The following is a 5,797-nucleotide window of genomic DNA, read 5'->3' on the forward strand; positions in this document are numbered from 1 at the left end:
ACAGAGATGCTATTATAAGTGCATACTTTGGTCAACTTGTTCTGACTTCACCCCACAAATTGTCCTCATGCACAAGCACTAGCCCTAATGTACATACAAATTTAAAGGGACATAATACAGGGCATCCCCATCATTAATAGTGGAGTGCTATCGCAATTAGTTTTTTTGTAAGTTATGGTCAGTGTACTCTGTGTAGTTGTGGCAGTGCTTCTCTATTAGTCAACTGTCTCCTTCAGCCTGGTCAGTGAGGTACCATGCTGTACGTACTACTGTTTCCAAATTGTAATGCCTATGGCTCACCGGCTCAGAGTAGTCACCAGCAACAGATTAGTCAATTGAGCTTATTATGTCCCAGCTCCAGCATGTGTTCTCAACTGCGACTTAACCACATGGCTTCTGAGAGTTCTGGGAAGGTTGGGCCATTTACTGCTCACCTTCTGGGTTAGATCAGTGGCTTAGGGTGTGGGAATAGCTGCTCAACTTCCCATACTTACATACAGACGGTCACTTGTTGTGGCTAGAAAGACGTGGTCAAGACTTGTGGCCTAGGTCTGCCGCTACCGGAGATCCAGAACTCTCTCCACATACAGTAATCATGTTCCTCCTGTCAGGTTTTAAGATGGTACGGAGGTATATTGGAGCTTCTTTGTCTAAATTGCCCAGTATGGGGTGATATAAGTCTATGTGTGCGTAAATATTAAAGTTATTAAGGTGTTTTGTCCGGAGCTCACTAACAAGGCGCCTTGCCACTCCGGCTGCCAACTCCTCCCCTACTTTTTCATTTTCTTGATGGAGGAGATTATGTTTCTGATTCGGCAATGATGTATGGTGGCGGACAGTATTGAATGACTCTAATATCCTTCTTAGCACTCAATTAGTCTTATCATTAGTAGGTATCTGAAATCCAAAAAAATATAAATATCTAAAATAAGGATGTAAGGGGTGAATAGCACCAGTTAAAACTTTTAGCTTTTTAATATGATATTTAAAAAAAAAAAAAAAAAAGGTTTTCAATAATGTGAGTAATCATCATATCAATTAATTACACATATCATTGTAAACCAAACGCTAATGATTCCACATACCATATGCCTAAAATCCTCCAAATGATAAACTTACCCATTTGTGTGAGATAAACTAACCACATTTTTCTACAAAATTGCCCTTTTGTCAATATCATGAGTGGCCAGAACCAAGCTGTACTTAACTAAGTTAGGGTGTCCTCAGGAAAGCACAGCTCTCAGTGCACTGTGGTACCCAAGTGCTGAGGGAAGAAGGATTTCTGCAGCAGGAGTTGGGGGTCACACAAAATAGAATCTGTTTAGCCCAGCTTGCTCTTTGGATATTGCTTATGACTTGCCTGGAATTTGTTAAGTAAGCTTTACGCTAAATTTAGCACTTTTTTATATTATTTTTCATTGGAAATGACTCTTGGTCTTGTTCCTGTTGCAAAGCCTGAATGTGAGGTGTTAAAAAGGTCATCTTAGACTCCCTTTTAGTGCTTTCCCTGATGATGACCACCAAAGTTTTTAGATTATGCAACCTGTCTGACCCTTCTATTGAGATAAGTTAACTGTATATTAATTTGCTGTTTTCTGAACTTTAGAACGTTACTCTGATGTTTGGGCTTTTGAATTTTATCCTCCTACTCTGATGCATTGTTTTGGACTGCTCTTTTGATTCTGAACCTTGGCCTGTTCGCTGATTACTCTTTTGCTGTATTGACCAGATTCCAGCTATCTATTCTCTGTATTATTGGTTCCAGACTAGAAAACAATTAATATCTCAATTAACTTATACCTTTAGTGTCTGTTAATGATACCCACATTGGTCAAAATGGTTTAGCTAAGAATAGGTAAGCTCCCCATTCCAGGATTCTGTCTATCCATTTCTACAGTAGCAGATTTGGCAATAGGAAGTAAGTGGTGGTGGAGTGGCAGATTGATAGACAAAACATGGCATGTTAAAAAAGAACAACCGTAGAGGTAGTTAACTAAAAAATGGGATGAAAATCATAGTGACAAAGGCACAGGTGGAGTGGGCAGTAGAATCAGGCCCTCTTCTAAAAAAATGTCACATTGCTCCAATGTATAATTTAGCAGGCTGATCTAAATGAATGTAGTAGTGAAGCAGGGCTTCTGATGGTGTGAATCTACATTCATAAAGGAATCTATTTATCTCTTAGGAGCTTTTTGTCGTGTGGAAGGTCTATCTCCTCCTGCTCCTCCAATGGCTTTACAGCTGTTCTTGTGGTTTATATTATCAATTTTATACTATTAAACAATAGCAACTCTGTGTATTGTGTATCTTGTATGGCAAAATTCTACGTATTCTTTTTGCAAAAGCCTTGGTATGTTCTAGCATTTCTATGGGTTATTTTTAAGTGTGGCAATGATATGTCTTTTTTAAAAACAAAAGAAATCCGTGGACACACAGGTGCCCAGGTGCCGTCTTGGCACTTCCTACCACCTAATATTTTAAGTGGCTAAAGATTTTAAATGTGCTGTTCTTCCTGGATAATTAGATTGACAATCTTGCTTAAAATATTCTGAATTATTTTAATGTTATGTACAGTTAGATTGTTTCCAGTTCTCCATGCATGAAACACCTGTCTGGTCTCTCTCTCCCTCAAGAATTGTAAAATATTAGGATGTATTGTCATCAGGATAATGTGTTAATGCTATTCTATACTGTTTTTCTTATTTTGTTCTTGTATGCTTCAAGATACACATACACACATTGATGCATTGCATTGATAATATTCCAAAAGATAGTGAAAAGTACTTGTTACATATATTAAAAATATATTATGCCAATGTCCATAATAACTCTGTATCTAGAGATCAAAATATAAACTAGCCGATCTTTCTACACAAGTAAATGTAATTTGAAAGAGTTCATGAACTATTGTAGGAGTGACATTTGAACATTAGAATATCCTGTTTAGAATAGTTTGATTCACTAGTTTACTAAATGTTATACAAAACTTTGAAAAGGTTAATATATTTGTATATTAATATAAAATAAAATTGTTTATGTTAATTTTGATTATTTGTTATAAAAGGGGCACGTTCCAATTTTTTTTGCAGTTAACCCCTTAAGGGTGCAGACAATTGTCCAAGTACTAAACATAAACAAAAACTAGAAATTGACCTTTTCAACCATAATTTACCTCTTTCACAGTAAGTGCACCCACGCTTATTATATATTGTTTCTTAGAGGACAAATAGGGCTTTCTTTTTAAGTCAGATATTGATATATGAACGATAAATCTAAGTAAGTGTGAGAAATTAAGAAATTTTATTTTTTTCAAGCACAAACACAATTTTTTTTTATTGTGAATTTCATAATCCTAATAGGTTTTACTGCTATAAAACACCAATATTTGTGTTCAATGATGACTGATGAATAAAGCAATACCCCACATGTACAGGTTTTCTGTGATTTCCAGTTATTACAGGTCCAAATATGAGCCATGGAGATTTGACATATTAATTTTCGAGCCTCTGTCACCTTTAAGGCAGTATGGCAGCTCAGGAATGAAAATTACACCTATGATGGCATACCATTTGCAAAAGTAGACAACCCAGGGTATTCCAATGGGGGTATCTCCAGTCTTTTTTTTTCTAGCCACTTTAGTCACAAGAGCTTGCCAAATTTAGTGGTCATGTTTTGTTTTGTTGTTTTGAGCTTTTCACACAAACTCTGCACTATCACTGTTTATATCATCATTCTTATATGTTTTACTTCTATAAAACATCCATATTAGTGTTCATTTCTGTCCAATGAGTACAACAATTCCCTACATGTACAGGTTTTATGGGGCTTCAGGAAGTCCCAGGGCCAAATATAAGGCTTGCCCATTTCAGTCTTTCTACATGTAAATCTGACATATTTTATTGGCCTATGCTGCCTTTCAGACAATATTGCCACCCTTGGAATAAAAATTAAGGCCATTAAGGCAAATCTGTTTGCAAAAGGCTTCAGGAAAAACTACGACTCCATGTACACGGCTTCAGAAAGTGACAGATTAACAACATCTCCTGCGGATTCTCCTAGATCACATCAGATAGTGCCCGGAGCCCGCTACAGCATTCAGACTTTCTTCCAAGAGCAATTCGTCAACAAATTGCCCCCTGCCAGATACTACAGCAGGGAGAGAACTGTACCCCAGACCAGTGAGTTGCTGTTCCCTCAGACTCATGAAGAGGTGGCAAATGCTCCACTACAAAGGTGGCTTGTGACTCCTGTACAGCAAGCTAATGCCAACAAACTAGACATGTGCCCATACGAAACTGACTACTTATCCAGTTCTCTGCTCACTTATGGCATCAAGTCCTTTCCTGTCCAGACTTCTCACCACATGGCATACTATCCAGCGTTTGTTTCCATGACTGGATGGGGAATTAGAGGATCTCCTTAGCAGCAGAAAATGTCCTCAGGTTTGTCATGGTCTTCAAAATCAAGTCCAATTGGTTTCCCTACAGACACCCCCTTCCATAAAATCTCTGGACTTTAATGATTCTGGTGTGTACACAGGGGCTTGCAAGAGAAGAAGGCTTTCTCCTAGCACTTCCAGCAATGAAAACTCTCCCCCTATAAAATGTGAGGCCATTGCATCTGAGGACTACAAAGATGCACCCAAAAGTTTGGGCTACTATGCGTTTTACTCTAGTTCCTAAATAATTATATATATATATATATATATATATATATATATATATATATATATATATATACATAGCTATATTAGTTATTAAATGTCTCAGTGACCATGGGTTGTGGGTCTTTGCATTTAATGCCAAAAATATAGCTTTGCCTTTCAGCCTGAGAAATATGGATATACAATTCTCTGAAATGAAAGTGACAAAGTTTCTGTCTGTTGCAAAGTCTGAAAAAATTTCAAACCATAAAGTCTAAACTTGACAAAATTCATTTTTTAATGGATAACACCTGCTTGGTTATAATGAGCAGTTTTCCAATAATTATTTTTTTTTATGTGATTTAGTTATGTAAAGAAAGGAATGTACAGTTTGTGTAGATACACTGTTGGATATGGTGGAGTATATTGTATGCATATAGATGTCTTTTAATCTTTTAAGGTAACCACTGTATTTACGGAATTGCAAGACATTAAATGCACTGGTCTGTTGTAAATAGTATTGAGTAGGACGATCATTTTGATTTATAGATCTAGAATGTATTTTCCACTGTTTATTGGTATAAATACATTGAAAATAGTCTTTATGGCAAATATTGTATAAATGTAAAGTCGATTATTGATTGATCTGGCACGTATGTCTGTTTAATTTCTTTGTATATAATGGTTTGTAAATTTTAATAAATGTAGTGCAGCTGAGAGAGAAACACACAAAACAATAAATAAAGGGTATACTAAATCTGGTATTTTGTGTTGTTTTGTTTAGCTAATTTATCATGACCTTAGAGTGGCTGGGCTTAATGTAAAAAGGGACAGGCCAAGGTCAGGAGATCCATGAAGTTAGAGTAGTCAGTATAACAAACTAAAAAGTTGGTACAGACAGCTGACCAAGAGTAATCAGGAGGTAAGGAATACAGAATAGTAAAAATAAATAAATCAAGAAAACATAAAGGGGTCAATTTATTAATATGCGAGCGGACATGATACAATGTAGCATATCATGTCCGGTGCACATACGCTGTCGGCATTTATCATTGCACAAGCAGTTCTAATGAAGCAAGCAGTTCTAATGAACTGCTGGTGCAATACCGCCCCCTGCAGATTCACGGCCAATCGGCCGCTAGCAGGGGGTGTCAA

At 36.7% G+C, this 5,797-nt stretch overlaps 1 pseudogene; it reads left to right on the forward strand.

The window, feature by feature from the left end:
• Nucleotides 1–254: 254 nt before the first annotated feature.
• On the forward strand, nt 255–4,682 carry LOC128652205 (eomesodermin-like; annotated as a pseudogene).
• The last annotated feature ends 1,115 nt before the right edge of the window (nt 4,683–5,797 follow it).

This window comes from Bombina bombina, chromosome 3 (genome assembly GCF_027579735.1).
Source record: "Bombina bombina isolate aBomBom1 chromosome 3, aBomBom1.pri, whole genome shotgun sequence".
In the NCBI taxonomy this organism is placed as follows: Eukaryota; Metazoa; Chordata; class Amphibia; order Anura; family Bombinatoridae; genus Bombina; species Bombina bombina.